Here is a 19,595-nt window from a genome sequence, read left to right on the forward strand (position 1 = left end):
CTATTGTCCTGTAGCCCATCCCAGCCTTGTGCAGGTTTATAATTTTGTCCCTGGTGTCCTTATACAGCTCTTTGGTCTTGGCCATGGTGGAGAGGTTGGAGTGTGATTGATTGAGTGTGTGGACAGGTGTCTTTTATACAGGTAACAAGTTCAAATAGGTGCAATTAATACAGGTAATGAGTGTAGAGTAGAAGGGATTCTTAAAGAAAAACTACCGGGTCTGTGAAAGCCACACAAGTTGTAGTGGAGCCAGCACGGTTTCCCTCTTCACTCGTTTTATTTCAGCAGCCGATGCTTTATTAGCAATACCCCAGCTAATATGTTCCACCTGCCCAGGCCTTAAAGGTGTCTGGTAGTCATTGTCAAGGCTGTGTATACTTACTTTGCTCTCCACACACAAAGCTGTCAATGAGAGGCTGCTTCTAATAACCATAGCACTGCGTACATTATGGTGCCGGTTCCAATTAGAAATTTCTATGGAGGCAGGAGGTATCTAAGTGGGCTGACACTAAGTAGTAATCATGACACCATTTATATGTAAAGTAATGCCATATCTGCTGGTTAATTGTGTTAACGTACAGATCAAGTTACCTTTAAAGGCATATTATCTTTTGATATATTCTCTTGGTGTCTATTATATATGTGTCATTATTCTTAATATGACTGATTGTTATCACTTTGTCAATGGTTGGTTTGGTCACACAACATTGGCGCTCAGCAAGGACCAGTATCGCCGGGAATTTAATCCCCTACCCTCGACGTCTGGTGCAACTAGAAAGCGCCAATATGTCTATTTCCGGAATTTAGAATTCCTGCGCCCAATCATGGAACTCAATCAGTAAGTGACTATGTATCTGTTTGTTTGCTCTAAACACAGGAAAGTGTGCTTGGGCAAGTTTGCTGGTTGACCCTGAATCATAGAATGGTAGAGTTGGAAGGGACCTCCTGGGTCATCTGGTCCAACCCCCTGCTCAAAGCAGGATTCACTAAATCATCTCAGACAGATGTCTGTCCAGCCTCTGTTTGAAGACGTCCATTGAAGGGGAACTGACCACCTCTCGTGGCAGCCTGTTCCACTCATTGATCACCCTAACTGTCAAAAAGTTTTTTCTAATATCTAATCTGTGTCTCCTCCCATTTAGTTTCATCCCATTGCTTCTAGTCTTTCCTTGTGCAAATGAGAATAAAGATGATCCTTCTACAATGTGACAGCCCTTGACATATTTGTAGACAGCTATTAAGTCTCCTCTCAGTCTTCTTTTTTGCAAGCTAAACATTCCCAAATCCTGCAACCGTTCCTCATAGGACATGGTTTGCAGACCAGTCACCATTCTGGTCGCTCTTCTCTGAACTTGCTCCAGTTTGTCTATGTCTTTTTTAAAATGTGGTGCCCAAAACTGTACACAGTATTCCAGATGAGGTCTGACCAAAGAGGAGTAAAGACCGATAATGACTTCACGTGATCTAGACTGTATGCTTCTGTTAATACATCCCAGAATTGTATTTGCCTTTTTTGCTGCTGCATCACACTGTTGACTCATGTTCAGTCTATGATCTATTAGTATACCTAAGTCTTTTTCACATGTACTGTTGCTTAGCTCTATTCCTCCCATTCTGTATATGCTTTTTTCATTTTTATTGCCCAGATGTAGTACTTTGCATTTTTCCCTGTTAAAAACCATTCTGTTGGTTGCTGCCCACTGCTCCAGTTTATTTAGGTCTTTTTGAATCCTCTCTCTCTCTTCTCTAGTATTAGCTATCCCTCCTAGCTTTGTGTCATCAGCAAATTTAATCAGTTTACCCTCAATTCCTTCATCTAAATCATTGATAAAGATGTTGAACAATACAGGTCCCAGGACAGAGCCCTGTGGTACCCCACTTGAGACATTCATCCAGCTGGATGTGAAGCCATTTACAACCACCCTTTGAGTCCGATCACTAAGCCAGTTATGAATCCACCTAACAGTTGCCTGGTCCATTGCATACTTGGTCATTTTTTCAATAAGGATGGTGTGAGATACTTTGTCAAATGCTTTGCTGAAGTCAAGATATACTATATCTACAGCATTTCCCTGATCCACCCAGTCAGTGATTCTGTCATAGAAGGAAATTAAGTTAGTCTGACATGACTTGTTAGTTACAAACATTTCTCATTGTACATTTCTCATTGTTGGTCCTCCCACACAAATATTGTTAGAGTATAACTATGTCTGCGGTAATGTATACACATATAGCCAATATTCAACATACACATGGAAAATGCCTTTCCACACACATCTTTTAAGCTTATTTTTTTGTCAGTTACAGAACATCCCATTGTTTCCTTGCATAACAGTTGAAATAGAAGAGTCTGACCTCACATCCCCTATTGCTTGCGATCATGTGTCCCCATTATGACCTTTTTTTTTATAATGCTAAAAAAACATGTTTAGGTTAAAAAATAGTTTACACGTATGCTTGCCAGTATTTTTTTAGTTTCATATAAAATGTTTTAATAATGTTAGTGCTAATTGTTAACTTTGATGGGTACAGTAAGTGGTCCCTCTCTGCGGCTATTGTTAAGCTAACTCTCAAGTAATGTCTTTCCCCAGATCACACCACAGCTGTAGAAACATGCCATCTATGGAATATATGTTTTCCAATTTAATGTTGCCTAAACCTAAACATGTTTGTGTACAGCCATACAATTTCTTTGTTCCTAGGACTGAGGACAACTTGGAAGAATCCGAAGAATCCCCAACAAGGGCAGCCTCAGTTCTGTGTACCTCTGTCTCGGAGATGATCACACAGCTGAGAAGACTCCAACAACACAGCCTTCTGGCAACCAACAACATCACCACCATCACAGGCAGCAAACGCCCCAGCAGCCCAAAGTCACAGGCATCACCGCTAATTTTACCGCAGTACATAGAACCTAGTGGCCAAGGAAGATGGACCAGGCAACATGATGACATCAGGATGTTGGCAGAAGTCATTGATGCTAGAGTCCTGCAAATAATGACTTCAGTTATGCCAGAAACAGATGTTGAGAGCTTTGCTGTCTCGCTAAAGTACCAACACAAAGTCAGGAAAGTGTCCGGGCAGCTATTCTCACCCTCATTGCTGCCAGCCAGGGAAAGCAGGAGCCGAACCAGGTGCTTGTGTCCATAAAACAGTGGCGAACTGGCCAGTATCAGAACCAGCTGCCACCTGCAGAGTCAACACACCAGGAGCAACAGGTGCATGCACCCTCTTATGGGGCGAAACAAGTAACAACCAGCCAACAGTACACACAAGTGCCTGCACCCTCTTATGTCCATGAACCACCCCCGGCATCTAGCCAACAGTTCCAACATAGGCCACTCTTGTCTCTGGGTGATCCTGCTCGTTCATTTCACCAGCAACAACCGTACACTGTGACAGAAAGACAACAGATACCTGGCCAAAATAGATATGTGCAGCCAGACCCTCTGCCACCAACACAACAGCAGGCCAAACTTATCTCGGTCAGATATCACGGTCACAAAGTCAACCGCAACCTGTTGTGCAGGTTCAACAATACTCTGCCAGTTCAAACTACCCCTAGCAACCACAACAATCCTTTCAGGCTTCCTCCTTGGACCAACAACCTTATCACACAGCTACCTCTGGGTTCCGTCAAATGTATGTGCAAATGCCCGTAGAAAAATCACCACTTCAACAACAAATCCCACACAGTCCTCCATCCCTGAAGGTGTAGCCCCACAAAAACACCACCCAACAGTCGTTGTCCAGTCAGGATGAGTTTGTGAAAAAAAAAAAAGGTATTTAAACATCTGTTTGCAAATGTTTTACATGTACCGATGTCGTGAAGACAATTTTTTTTTCATATGTTGTGTGAATAATAGAACACACGTGTTAAGTTCAATGTTGCGTTGTTTTATTTTAATGTTTGCAGGCAAAAGAATATGTTGTCCCTGGTGGCTTGCGTTGCTCACCATTACCAAAGATTTTTATGCTAGCAGCATGTGATACAATTTACAATTTAAAATAGACACAAAGAAATAATGTGGTTAAAAAAGGGAACACATAAGTGTGCAGAAACCGGGAAAGAAAAGGTGTGTCACAACAAAAGCACACAGCAAAGGGGAGACATATGTTACTCAAGCATAAATTTTATTGAGAAACCATTGAGTTTCTTAACAACATTAAACTGACACAAATTAAGTTATGGGGCGAACAGATTGTAATTAAGTTTTTGATTGGTTTGTCGTCGAACATCAAAGCGACGTGCCAGAAGTCAAGACAACCACAACAATGCCTCATTGGAAAGAGACATATTTAGCAAATCAAAGGACTACTAACACAGAAGCCGAAGGCAAAATGAGCAAGATCACATGATTTGAAATGATAATTAATAACTTGGAACACCTTCTCCACATCTAACCCATTAATTACAGGCCAAACCCTTTAATTCCAGCCCAAACAAATTCTCTCCGGTATGTATCCACACAGAAAACACACGGATGACACACGTAGGTTACACACGGAAACACGGACAGCACTGGTACTGGTTTTTCCAGTATCAGAAATATCAGAAGGCCTGAAAACACATATAATCCTGCTGGGAAACTCATGAACACCTCAAACCCTATTGGTTCATTAACTAAGAAGAAAAGGGGAAAAGAAATATTAGAAACATACCTCGGAACATACATGCATTCTGCTGGTAGCATTGCGAAGTCTGTTTAATGAATGGCTTGAAAAAAAAACCACGCCGTTATTGGAAATGCTTATTGGGAAATTTTTATTGGGTATAGAACTTGCAGAAGCAGCAGACAGACATAAAGAAACATCAGCTAAACAGATTTTCCCTCTGTGAAAAAGTTTCATAGCATCTCATTATAGTACAGGCGAAATTGTAAATTTGGTCAGAACATTCCGACATGCAGAGTTGGTATTATTTGGAGGATCTGGGGGGTATGCTGGGGATATTTCAGGTTCCACTATCCAGCTGAGATTTATTTTAATATGTTGACAATATTAACAATGTGTACAAAGTTTTGCAATGAAAGATTTTTCTTTTTCTACTTTTCTTTCCCTCCCCCCTTGTTTGCTTTCCTTTCCTTAAAGGGAACCTGTCACGTCCTAGTTGCTATGTACACTGCCCACATAGCGTTGTTAGTGATGCAATGTGCATCACTAACAAGCTGTTTTCATGAAAATTGGTGGTAATCACACAGCCTCACTGTGCACCCGCCGGACCAGCGGCGGGTGTGCATGCGCCCCTCAGACCTAGCGCTTGCCAGGAGTAGTATTCAAATGTCATGGGCGGCGTCACACCCCTATGACTGAATACGAGCAGGCAAGACAAAGTATATGAAACGATATAACATCATTATACTACCACCGATTTTCATGAAAACAGCTTGTTAGAGATGCACACTGCGGAGTCGCTAGTCTCCGCAACAGAAATTTGACTACTAGAATATATTGAATGCGGTAAACACACATGGTTCAGTGAACACATGTGGATTTACCTGCGTTCAATAGAATACAACATTTTGGACGCAGCAAAAAATATGCGTCCAAAGCGCTGCTACGTCCAGATCGTGGTCACAGTGCCTAAAATTAAAAAAAAAATGGAGTGAGCGCCCACTTCATTTTTATAACCACCAGCAGAGGGAAAGCCGACTGCTGGGGGCTGATATTAGTAGCCGCGGAAGGGGCCATTAGCCAACAATGTTCCCTGGCTATTAATATCAGCCCACAGCTGTTTGTTTAGCCTTTATTGGCTAGATTACAGGGGGACCCCAGGAAAAAAAATTACATGGGGTCCCCCTATAAAATCTAACCAGCAAAGGCTAAACAGACAGCTGGGGCTGATATTAATAGCCAGGGAAGGGGCCATGAATACTAGCCCCCTCCGCAGCTATTAATATCACCCCTCAGCAGTCCCAGAAATGGCGCATCCATAAGATATGCCAAATCTGGTGCTTAGGCTTCGCTCTTCCCACTGTCCTCATTACATTATAAGATGTCCCCATTACTAACTGCGTAGTAAAGTGGTCGCCACTTTTTCAATAAAAGACAGCCAGAATAAATTATTTTAAAACCACACGGTTCTACAATTTTTTTTATTACACTACGTCCGCGAAGCCATCGATCTTCTGAAAAAAAGGTAAAATAACAAACAACCATATCTGTCACCTGTCCGACGTCAACGACGCAGTCCATGTACCGCCAACGATTGTCCCACGACGATCCGTGTCACTTCTACAGCAGTGACATCACTGATGTCACTGCTGTAGAAGACAGCACTGTATACTGACAGGGGTGTAAAATCACCCCTATTAGTATACATGCAGCAGGAGGTCACTGGGGTTCATCAGCCGAAGATCGGCTGGTGAGCCCCGGTGAGCTAACGACTGTGGGAAAATTCTTCAGAATGCTCCCAGGGGAGGACACGTGAAGCATCAGCTGATCGGTCATGTGACTGATCAGCTGATCGCTGACATCAGCGCAGGTCCTGGCAGCTCAGTATACTGCTGGGAGCGAGCCCGCTCCCCGCAGTATACCGCCGGCGACCTGAAGCAACGTATCGCCGCCGGGGACCAGGAGGACACCGGGGCCGCTGGACAAGTGAGTATGAGGGTTTTTTTTTTTACAATTTTTTACTTTTTCTTTCTTTTACCGCGGCCACGCAGGCTGGGCAGACTACTGCTCCTCCCAGCCATGCCACTCTCAGATGAGAGGAGTTGTACCCCTCCTCTCCCAACCTGGGCACCACCCGCACCGCGTTTCCGCTGCAAATTCACAGCCATTGGCTTTAATTGAAACGCAGCAAATCCGCAAGTATAGATATAATACCTGCGGGTTTGCTGTGATTCAATGCAAGTCAATGGGCGCGAATTCACAGCATGAACGCCCAAACAATGGTCATGCTGCGGTTTTTAAAGCAATGCGAATCCAGAGCAGAAATTCACGCATCATGTGCACAGCACATCCGGATTACCATTGCTAAACATGGCAGACCTATTAAAAGCATTTTCGTAGCGGGAAAACTGCAGCGAAAACGCATCAAAAACGCTTCGTGCGCACATAGCCTTAATGTTGATCATTACGGCTTACAGCCAATGAAAACACAAAAGTCATTATCTCAGTAAATTAGAATACTTTATAACAACAGCTTGAAAAAGGATTTTAAAATCCGAAATGTTGGCCTACTGAAATGTATGTTCAGTAAATGCAATACTAGGTCGGGGCTCCTTTTGCATCAATTACTGCATCAATGCAGAATGGCATGGAGGCGATCAGCCTGTGGCACTGCTGAGGTGTTATGGAAGCCCAGGTTGCTTTGATAGCAGACTTCTGCTCGTCTGCATTGTTGGGTCTGGTGTCTCTCATCTTCCTCTTGACAATACCCCATAGATTCTCTATGGGGTTAAGGTCAGGCGAGTTTGCTGGCCAATCAAGCACAGTAATACTGTTGTTTTTAAAGCAGGTATTCATAGTTTCGTCAGTGTGGACAGGTGCCAAGTCCTTCTGGAAAATGACATTTCCATCTCCAAAAAGCTTGTCGGAAGACGGAAGCATGAAGTGCTCTAAAATGTCCTGGTAGACAGCTGCGCTGACTTTGGTCTTGATAAAACACAGTGGACCTCCACCAGCAGATGACATGGCTCCCCAAACCATCACTGATTGTGGAGACTTCACACTAGACCTCAAGCAGCTTGGATTGTGGCCTCTCCACTCTTCCTCCAGACTCTGGGACCTTGATTTCAAAATGAAAATTGGAACTCTGGGACCTTGAGGAGTGTGTCAATGACTTCCTTCTGGACATCTGTCAAGTCAGCAGTCTTCCCAGTGATTGTGGAGCCTACTGAAACAGACAAAGGCACCTTTTTAAAGGAAGCCTTTGCAGGTGTTTTTTGTTAATTATTTTAATTTACTGAGATAATGACTTTTGTGTTTTCATTGGCTGTAAGCCATAATCATCAACATTAACAGAAATAAACACTTGAAATAGATCACTCTGTTTGTAATGACTCTATATAATATAGGAGTTTCACTTTTTGTATTGAAGAACTGAAATAAATTAACTTTTTGATGATATTCTAATTTAGTGAGATGCACCTGTATATAATATATATATATATATTTTTTTATTATTTTTTTTTTCTGCATTGTAATGTTTGGAAAAAAATTTTAATAAAATGGTATCTGGAAGAAAAAACATTCTAATCGTTGAGAAAAAAAACACACCAAAATTTCATCCTTTCGGTCATTGCATTTACAAGATTACAATAAAAAACGCTATAAAAAACAAAGAAATTAAACAATAAAAACATCAGCGTCGAATGCAGCTCCATGGACGGAAACGAAAAAAAAGTTTTGGGACTCCAAAAATGGTGGCACAATCTTTGTCAAACCTTTCACAATTATGCTGCTCTTAAAAGCAAAGCCACAAAAAGAGGAATTAATATTCCCCTGTGTAAATTCAAGAATTAACACAGCAAAGGGCATGAGGATTTTCCTGCCCAGATCCCAGAACAAATACACTAACATGATGCAGCAAACCCATATAATAAAGATGGAGGCAACACAGGTGCAAAATACTGATGAGACAAATACAACCTACCAATTCATGGAGGGGGGTGATTGCTTAGTTTTAAAATTGCATACACAAAAAAGGCTTATATAGGGCACTGGTCACACACAAGTCACACTTTAATTTTTTTTCCCTTCATTTTTGTTCATTATATGGTAAACTGAAATGAAATTCATCCTGGAAAAAAGCCCTCGTACAGCTATGTAGAGCTAAAAAGTAGAAAAAGTTATGGCTCTTGGGAAAAGGGGGAGGAAAAATATAAGCGCAAAAATTACAAATTTCTAGGTTGTTAATGAGTTCAAACCGGTATTAGGAGGCTGATCAAGCACTTTTAATACCTGCTGGCTCAAATTCATAGTTACATGGGTTGAAAAAAAGATCTTGATCCATCAAGTTCAACCTTTTTCCACCAATTATAAATTCTTTGTCAGTAAATTCCTTTTAAGAAGAAGTGTTACACATCTATGACGTGTAGTTTCACCACACTTCCTGATAGGTGCAGCAAATGTATCAGGGTGTAATAGGAAACTAGTGAGTTCATTATGTGCGTCCATACCTGTAGGTGTACAGAGAGTCTACAGACATGACTTATGCCCCAGTAATTCGCACTGTGATCTAATGTGAACTTCAAGGAAAAGAAAAGTTCAGTCCCTCCCCCAGTCACCAATGAAAAAAGTCAGGAAAGGACTTGCACCCTCCCCTCTGATGCACAGTACAAGCCCAGCCTGAGTCAGCTGGAGGCTCACAACACAATATAGCACAATGGTGCTGCAGCAGTGAGAGCCAGGCCAGGATTACAGCTACAGCTGGGAGGACAGTCCCTGCCAAGTCTGCTGTCAAGGTTTGTACAAAAAACTTTTTTATATACTTCCATACATAAAGTAGATCAGGAAACCATCTACCCATTGTGTTGCTGTCCTGGTGTTCTTGATCTACACTACAACCCCTAACTTGCCTGACCGCTTGCAGCGGACGGTAGATGTATCAGTGGCAGGGATGCTACATTTTACTTTGAAGTGAGGGTATTAGTATTTATTTCCTTAGTGTTTACTTTCCTCGAGTGGCTAAAACCTCACCGATCTGACATGGATGACTTATCCTGCTTGTGCCAAGACAAGCCTTTAATAACAGAAAGGATCTATGTCCTGTGATAGCACCGTGCTTGTCTTATCTATCAGTTAGACTGGTCACAATAATATGATAGGTGGGAGAACAATTACTAGAACACTCATCCTTACCGAGACTTATCATTTTTCATAGTTGTTATGGTTGAAAAGAGAGACTTGTGCATTGAGTCCAACCTATAAACCTGATGTGTTGATCTGAAGGAAAGCAAAAAATCTCATGAAGCAGGTGCCAATTGCTAGAGTTGGTGCAAATCGATTTGTAGGACCTGGTCCATCATCCTCCCCAGTAATATTTGACTGCAGGGTGTAAGCCCTGAGAACCTACCTTACATGCATTTGTGGCTCTTCTTTTGATTACCCGACTTGGTGCTACGTCATCGTTGTGGCGTGGTGCACATTTGACGTTGCGCCAAAACGGTTAATCAAAAGCAGAGCCGCAGATGTAGTCAGGTAGGAGGTGAACCTCGTTGCTTTTGTCAAGCGGTCAGAGTCAATTAACACCAACTCTACTAATTGCCCAATATTAGGATAACAAGAATAAATAGGAATAAGATATACGATATATACTTTATTTTTTATCCCGGAGGAAATTGCGGTATCACAGCAGCAGAACACAGATCTCGAACATGACACATATGATAACAAAACATTTGGAATGCTTTAGACATTGCTTTTCAGACATTTGTTAAACACCCCCATAGCTGTTGGAACAAACGATCTCCTGTATTTTTCCTTTTTACACCTTAGTTGTATTAGGCGATTGCTGAATGTGCTCTTCTGTTTCGCAAACAGTTCATAAAGCGGGTGTGTGTTGTTGCCCATTATAGCTCTGCACTTCTTCTTAATCCTATCCTCTACCACCTCTTCAAAAGTCCCAAGCTGTAGGCCCACCGTCGCGCTAGCCTTCTTTATAAGTTTGTTGAGCTTGTTGGCGTCAGCAACACGCACACTGTTACCCCAGCAAATTATTACCGCAAAGGTGGCACTAGCCACAATGGATTGGTAGAACACCTCAAGCATTTTGCCACACACATTAAAAGACCTTAACTTCCTTAGGAAGTACAATCTACTCATCCCCTTCTTGTAGACCTTCTCCATGTGGCACTTCCAGTCTAGCTTGCTATCCAGGTAAACCCCCAAATATTTGAAACTGTCCACCATCTCCACATCCTGACCGTCAATGGTAACAGGTAGGCATACCTTCTTGCACCTTCCATAGCTCATCACCAACTCCCTGGTTTTCTTAACATTTAGTTCTAGATGGTTAGCCTGGCACCATACTACAAAGTCCGCAACCACCCTTCTATATTCCTCTTCGTCCTGGTCCTTCCCAATACCGCCAACTATGACAGAGTCATCCGAGTACTTCTGGAGGTGACAACGGTCTGATTTATACTGAAAGTCAGCTGTGTACAATGTAAAGAGGAATGGCGACAGCACTGTTCCCTGCGGGGCTCCGACACTGCTCAGTACACTATCTGATGTAGCCGTCCCCCACCTAACAAACTGTGGCCTATCCGACAGGTAGTCAATTATCCAATTCACAAGTCCCTCATCCACCGCCATTTTAATCAACTTTCCTCGCAGTAAGAGTGGCTGTAATGTGTTGAACGCACTAGAGAAATCAAAGAACAAAGCACGCACTGTGGTTCCATCATTGTCCAAAAAGGAATGTACTGTTTGTAGCAGAGACGCTACAGCATCGTCCACACCCAGTCCCTGCCGGTACGCAAACTGAAGAGCATCAGTATGCGCCATCACCCTCGGACACAAGTGAGCAAGTACTATTCTCTCCAAGGACTTCATCGCATGCGATGTTAAGGCCACCGGTCTATAGTCCCCCGGGGAAGCCGGGAAGGTAGTCTTGGGAATCGGCACCAGGCAGGAAGTCTTCCATAGCACTGGTACTCTCTTTGATTGTAAGCTCTGGTTAAAGAGATGCTGGAAGACAGTACATAACTCATTTGCACACACTCTGAGGACACGTGGACTGAGACCGTCAGGCCCTGCTGCTTTGCCAATGGCCAGCTTACTAAACTGGTCCCTCACGTCATTTTTGGAGACCGAGAAATGATCTATTTCACCCCCTGTTAATTTAGCTAGTTGTTCCCCGGCCTCCTCCCCCTTCCCTGCTGCTACCGCACCTTTATTGCTGAATCTATTGAAGAACTGATTCATTTCATTAGCCATTGTAAGTCCACCACCCCCCTGCTCCGACCTTGCCTTAAACCCAGTCACTAGCTTCATTCCAGCCCACACCTCTCTGGAGCTTTTTTGTGCAAATTGATTTTCTAATTTAACTCTGAATGCCTCACGGGCAATCTTAATTTTCCCCTTTAGGTCTCGCTGTATAATTTTCAATGCCTCCTTGTCCTTCCTTTTAAAAGCCAGTTTTTTCATGTTTAGTAAATGTTTCAACTCTTTTGTAATCCATGGCTTATTGTTTGCATAACACCGAATCTCTTGAACAGGTACTACAATGTCCATACAGAAGTTGATGTAATCAGTAACTCTGCCAGTAATCTCATTAACATTACATTTCTCTTTCATGGTACACAACACCTCCCAGTCTGTACAGTCAAAGCAGTCTTGTAACGCCTCCTCTGCTGCTGGACACCACTTCCTTATCTTTTTAATTGTCACTGGTTGTTTGCGGACGTCTGGTTGGTAAGCAGGAGACAATAGTATGAGGTTGTGGTCAGATTTCCCCAGGGGGGGTAATGCAGCCGATGAATAAGCATTCTTAACATTAGCAAAGAGGAGATCCAGTGTGTTGTTGTCCCGTGTAGGACATTTGACATATTGATAGAACTTTGGTATTGCAGATGAGATCTTTACTCGATTGAAATCCCCAGAAATTACAGTTAGAGAGTTTGGGTGTTTAGTCTGAAGCCGGGCCATCACCCCTGACAACACATCCCCAGCAGCCTCTGGGTTCGCAGATGGTGGTATATACATCACAACTACAATAACAAGAGTGAATTCTCTAGGCAGATAGTAAGGCCTGAGGCCCACTGCTAACAGTTCAATATTTGGACAGCAATGTTTCTCCTTAACAGTTACATGCCCCTGATTGCACCATCTGTTGTTAATGTAGAGTATCACTCCTCCACCTTTTTTCTTGCCGCATCTAACTCTCTCTCTATCAGCCCGAACCATTTGAAACCCTGGTACCGAGACACATGAATCTGGGACCTCCTCATGCAGCCAGGTTTCTGTAAAGCACATGAGACTGCATTCCCTAAACTCCTTCTGGGTCTTACTCAGAGCCAGCAGTTCATCCGACTTATTTCCCAGCGATCGTACGTTACCCATGATAATGGATGGGACCACTGGTTTAAACCTTCTCCTCCAGGACTTGATCTTCTTGCCTGCTCTGCAGCCTCTGAAAGGTCTCCTTATTTCCCGTGGAACATTCAGTATTGCCACTGCTGGAGAAGACTTTATCCTGCGCAGTTCCAGAAGACGATCCCTAGAATACACTGCTCGTTTAGCAACAGACCTAGGGTCCACCATCCCGTCATTATTTCCACCCGTCACACCAGTCCTCTCCATGGCAAATCGTATACAGTGACCTCCACCGCTCACATATGGCTGTATCCCTGTCACAGGCTGTGGGTAGCAGCATGCATCCTTCAGTAGCATTAGCTGAGATGGTCCGTATTGCGTGCCCCAGAGTGTCTGTACCTGCAGGAGACTTGTAAGTGGTGGAAGAAGATCCAGGTGCAGATCTCGTGCTGTGTGCCCAGCAGCAGTTGATAGTGTGGGAAGTGTTGTATCTTCCATCCCCAATAGACGAGTATACAGGAACGTTGCAATCCAGAGAAGGTAATAAAATAATAAAATAAAATAACTGTAACAAAACTGTAACTAAAATAAAGTAGAAGCTTCTGCTGCTGCAATGGGCTGCCAGTAGTCCGGCGCCGTATTGTCTCCACAATCTAGCAGAGAGGCAGACAGGCATGTCCACACCCTCCGGAGTCAGAAAGTGAATGATAAATATAATTTTGTCACAATTCATAACCTGTACTATTAGATTTATCGAGAGCGGCATCCAGCCCCAGCTCCAACTTGTTTAGAGACTCAGCCATTACATGTTGTGGCAGAGAGTTCAATAGTCTCATTCCTCGTACTGTAAATAATCACCATCTGTGGTGATTAAACCTTCTTTCCTCTAGGCATAGAGGATTACGTCTTGTCATCACTGCAGACCTAGGTGTAAAAATATCATTAAAAAGATCTCTGTCCTCTCCTATATTACTATACTGTAATTAGATTGACCCTAAACTGAATAGCCCCAAGTTTGATAACCCGTCTCCTGCAGTCACCCGTTCCCTTAATAACCTTGGTCGCTCTTCTCTGCACCCGCTCTAGTTCAGCTGTGTCCTTCTTATACACTGGACACCAAAATGGTACCCAGTCTTCTAAGTGTGGCTGCACTCGTGACTTGTATGGAGGGAAAACCATGTTCTTGTCATCTATGCCTTTTCATCACATGCCTTGGCAGCAGCTGCCTGGTACTGGTCACTAAAGTAGAGTTTGCTGTCTACCGATACACCCAAGTCTTTTTCAGTGATAGGTTTCCCCATTGTTTTTTTTGTTTTTTTAGTGTTTTATACATAATTTTGTATTGACCTTACACTTATCTACATTAAACCTGATTCCAATTTCTTAGCCCAAGCCCACAGCTTCCCTATACCTCTCTGTAAGGCTACCAGCGTATATTCTCTCATCCGAGAGAATCGGGTCAATTATGCTAATCACACTCTGATCAGAGTGATCCGAATTTCACAGATGGAGAAATTTTTTTTCCTATCTTCTCTTCGTCTTCTCCTTTCTGTCAGTCGATGGAAGTAGGACTGAACATAGATGTCATCTGAGTGTAGTCCAATGGTTTCCGCAAACTCATTGACTTTGCATATCAGACCCAACCTGTGCTTGCTGCGATTTTTATTTTTTCCTCTTAAGATTTGCACGGCCCCGTAGAATAATATTGTTCGATTGCAATAAGATGTTTTGTTGGATAACACTCATAATACAGTCGTCTGCACAAGTCCTAATAATAAACTATTACTATCCGTGTTGATAACTTTACAGAACTTAGGACTGTCAAAAATCATTAGATGATACTATCAATCTCTTCAAACGGGAACAAGTACGTGGGGTTCTAATCTATAATTGGCAGGTCTTAAAAAGGTTATCTGGGAGTTAACGAGGTTGTCCGCTACTTTACATTGATGACCGATCCTTAAGATAGGTCATGAATGGCTGATCGGTCGGGATCCGACACCCGGCAGCCCCACCGATCAGCTGTTATCGGTGTCGGCTCCGCCATCCAGAAGCACTCCCTTATGGAGCTGGCCGTCTTCTGTGCGTATCCACCTTCTATTGCTTTGAATAGGTGGCGGATGTGCAGTACCAAGCCTCGGTCACTACCAGAAGACGGAGCAGATCAGCAAGTGAGTACTTCCAGCCGGCACCGATGCCAGCGACAACATGGTCTGCTCTCAGTCAATCAGTTAAAGACGTCGTTGTTTTTGTGTATCACTTCTGGAACCCAACAGCGTGGATCTGTACTGATCAATGGGTGCAATAGTCCCCACTTATATGTTGGGAATATTTCAGAGTTGGTATTTTGACTGCCAAAACCAGAACCTTTTGTGAGCCTGAAATCCCAATTGTTATATAGAACTTCAAAGTACCGTATTTTTCACTTTATGAGACGCACTTTTTTTTCCCCCCAGATTTGGGGAGAAAATAGGGGTGCAAATATACCTTACCGGCTGCGGTGGAGCGGGGTCCCAGGCTCGCTGCTGGCGGCGGAGGCAGGAGTGGGGCGATGCTGCAGGCCCCACGCTGGGAGGAGGGGGTATTTGGATGTGCGACGCTGCGGGTGTTCGTCGTTGCTGGAGCTCCGCTGTCATTTTGAGAAAGCCCGGAGCCCCCGCACTTACATGGTATACAATGCGGTCGACTCCGGGAAAATGGCTGCCGTGGGCGGCGCATGTGCTGCCCATGGCGGCCATTTTCCCGGAGTCCACCGCATTATATACCATTTAAGTGCGAAGGCTTTGGGCTTTCACAAAATGTTGGCAGAGTCCCCGCACCGCCGAACACCCTCAACATCCCCTCGCACCTCCGAACACCCGCTCCACCCAGCCTGAGGCCCATAGCATCGCTCCACTCCTGCCATGCCCAGCTTCCTACAGCAGCAACCCTGCTCCACCGCACCCCCGGGAGCCTGCTCCACCGCACCCCCAGTAAGCAGTAAGACGCACTGACTATAAGACACACCACAATTTTATTAAAAACATTTTTTCCCATTTTTCTTCCCAAAATTTGGGGTGCATTTTATAATCCGCAAAATACAGTATGTAGGAGGATGATGATATTGGAGGATATGTGGGATTAATGACATCCTATTACTCTGATAAGCAATCTTCTTGTATAAACGTCATTCCCATGTATCATCCTAGTCGTCTTCGTGATTCACAGCATTGCACAATTCACCCTTTGGGATACGTAAATGGAATTACACAGAGAGAAACAGTCTGCAGATTTCAGTGCTTGGTGGTTGCCAATTTAGCTGCAGGACAGGATTTCATATTAAAAGGAAAATGATTGCCTAACTTTTTTTATATTAATTTAACCTCCTCACGACCTTTGATGAATACGTATGTCAAAGGTCGTGTCCCTGCCTTTGATGCGGGCTCTGGCGCTGAGCCCGCATCTTTTCCCGCACTTGAAGGCTGATTTAATCACGTGATCGCGGAGCGCCAATGGGTTGTCATGACAGCGGGGGGGTCTGCAGAAGACCCTTGTGCCTGTCATTGTGAATCTCCTGTGAATGCCAGCTCATGGCCGGCGTTCATAGGAGATTTTATTTCTTGTATACTGTACATAGCAGGGTTGAAGCCTTGCTATATATAGCACAGTTGATCAGACAATCGCAGGTTCAAGTCTCCTAAGGGGACTATTGCAGTTTGTCAAAAGTATGAAAAAAAAAAATAGGTTCAAATCACTCCCCTTTTACCCCATTGAAAATAAAACAATTAAAAGTACATGTATTTGGTATCGCTGCGTTCAGAATTTATCAAAATATAAAAAGACTGAAACTGATCGGTAAACGGCATAACGAGAAAAAAAAAATCAAACGCCAGAATTACGTCTTTTTTGGTTGCAGCAACACTGCAATAAAATACAATAAGAGGCGATTAAAACATCATATCTACCCTAAAATGGTATGAATAAAAATGTCAGCTCGGGGCGCAAAGCATAAGCCCTCACCCGGCCCCAGATCCTAAAATATGAAAATGCTACAGGTCTCGGAAAATGGCAGGCAACAAAAGCAAAAAAAAAAAAAAAAAATCAAAAAAAAGTTGGAATTTTTTTTTTCACCATTTACATAAAAAGAACCTATACATGTTTGGTATCTGCGTACTTGTAGGTCAGTTTTAGCATTTAGTGAACATGGTAAATAAAAAAAAAAAAAAAAAAATTGTGGAATTGCACTTTTTTTTTTGCAATTTCACCGCACTTTTTCCAGCACACTATATGGTAAAATCAATGGTGCCATTCAAAAGTAAAACTTGTCCCGCAAAAAACAAGCCCTCACATGGCCATATTGACGGAAAAATAAAAAAGTTATGACTCGTGGGAGAAGGGGAGCAAAAAACGAAAGTGCAAAAAAAATGTGAAAATATTAACCCTTTTATACTCCTCTTTGACCTCTTATGGCTTAATATGGGAAACGTCAATTGATCTAAGGTTCAAGTTCCATGCAGAGTCCGACAAATTAAAGTGAAGAGTAATTAATAAAATGTTTAACCCCTTCACCACCTTGCGATTTTCCATTTTTGCGCTTTTGTTTTTTTGCTCCTCTTCTTCCCAGAGCCATAACTTTTTTTATTTTTCCGTCAATATGGCCACATGAAGGTTTTATTTTTTTTGGCGGGACGAGTTGTACATTTGAATGACACCATTGATTTTACCATATTGTGTATTGAAAAATGGGGAAAAAATCCAAGTGCCGTGAAATTGTAAAAAAAAAGTTGTTTTTTTTAACCATGCTCACTAAATGCTAAAACTGACCCGCCATTATTATTCTCCAGGTCATTACGAGTATGCAGAGGTCAAACATGTAGTTTATTTTTTATTTAAGTGGTGAAAAAAAATCTAAAATTTGTAAGAAAAAAAGGAAAGGTTGCCATTTTCTTAGACCTGTAATTCTGATGTTTTGATTCTTTTTGCTTGTTGCACTATTTACTGATCGGATAAATTTGCTTTATATTTTGATCGGACATTTCTGAATGCAGTCATACCAAATATGTGTATTTTTTCTTTTATTACTGTTTTATTTTGAATGGGGCAAAAATGGAGGGTGATTTGAACTTTTGTGTTTTGTTTTTTTTAAAAACTTTTTACTGGCTTAATAAATTCCCTTAGGAGATTTGAAGCTGCGATCGTCTGTGCTATACATAGTAGGGCTTCAGCTCTGCTGTCTGTAGAAGAAACCATCATCTCCTAAGAGTGCCGGCATTCATAGATTTACAATGACAGGCATGGGAGACGACCTTGGACGCACCTATATGTCCAAGGTCGTTAAGGGGCTAGAAATTTTATTATAATATATATCCACTGCTCAAAAAAAATAAAGGGAACACTCAAATAACACATCCTAGATCTGAATGAATGAAATATTCTCATTGAATACTTTGTTCTGTACAAAGTTGAATGTGCTGACAACAAAATCACACAAAAATCATCAATGGAAATCACATTTATTAACCAATGGAGGCCTGGATTTTGAGTCACCCCCAAAATTAAAGTGGAAAAACACACTACAGGCTGATCCAACTTTGATGCAATGTCCTTAAAAAAAGTCAAAATGAGGCTGAGTATTGTGTGTGGCCTCCACGTGCCTGTATGACCTCCCTACAACGCCTGGGCATGCTCCTGATGAGTCTCAGTATTGTGTGTGGCCTCCACGTGCCTGTATGACCTCCCTACAACGCCTGGGCATGCTCCTGATGAGGTTGCGGATGGTCTCCTGTGGGATCTCCTCCCAGACCTGGACTAAAGCATCCGCCAACTCCTGGACAGTCTGTGGTGCAACGTGACGTTGGTGGATGGAGCGAGACATGATGTCCCAGATGTGCTCAATCGGATTCAGGTCTGGGGAACAGGCGGGCCAGTCCATAGCTTCAATGCCTTCATCTTGCAGGAACTGCTGACACACTCCAGCCACATGAGGTCTGGCATTGTCCTGCATTAGAAGGAACCCAGGGCCAACCGCACCAGCATATGGTCTCAGGATCTCATCTCGGTACCTAATGGCAGTCAGGCTACCTCTGACGAGCACATGGAGGGCTGTGTGGCCCTCCAAAGAAATGCCATCCCACACCATTACTGACCCACTGCCAAACCGGTCATGCTGAAGGATGTTGCAGGCAGCAGATCGCTCTCCACGGCGTCTCCAGACTCTGTCAAGTCTGTCACATGTGCTCAGTGTGAACCTGCTTTCATCTGTGAAGAGCACAGGGCGCCAGTGGCGACTTTGCCAATCCTGGTGTTCTGTGGCAAATGCCAAGCGTCCTGCACGGTGTTGGGCTGTGAGCACAACCCCCATCTGTGGACGTCGGGCCCTCATACCACCCTCATGGAGTTGGTTTCTAACCGTTTGTGCAGACACATGCACATTTGTGGCCTCCTGGAGGTCATTTTGCAGGGCTCTGGCAGTGCTCTTCCTGTTCCTCCTTGCACAGAGGAGGAGGTAGCGGTCTTGCTGCTGGGTTGTTACCCTCCTACGGCCCCCTCCATGTCTCCTGGTATCTGCTCCATGCTCTGGACACTACACTGATAGACACAGCAAACCTTCTTGCCACAGCTCGCACTGATGT

The 19,595-nt window shown here is 43.2% G+C and overlaps 1 protein-coding gene across 3 annotated transcripts in view; it reads left to right on the forward strand.

Moving 5' to 3' along the window:
• The first annotated feature begins 9,247 nt into the window (after positions 1-9,247).
• PLA2G7 (phospholipase A2 group VII) overlaps positions 9,248-19,595 on the forward strand; it is an 89,971-nt gene continuing 79,623 nt past the window's right edge. For 2 of the 3 annotated variants that reach the window (XM_073673918.1, XM_073673917.1), the window contains exon 1: positions 9,248-9,410. The gene's annotated coding sequence lies outside the window, so the exon portion shown is untranslated. The remainder of the gene's footprint in view (positions 9,411-19,595) is intronic. The other variant, XM_073673916.1, reaches the window with a different exon arrangement.

Source organism: Phyllobates terribilis, unplaced genomic scaffold, assembly GCF_046119375.1.
Source record: "Phyllobates terribilis strain yellow unplaced genomic scaffold, ASM4611937v1 Scaffold_3__8_contigs__length_932513732, whole genome shotgun sequence".
NCBI lineage: Eukaryota > Metazoa > Chordata > Amphibia > Anura > Dendrobatidae > Phyllobates > Phyllobates terribilis.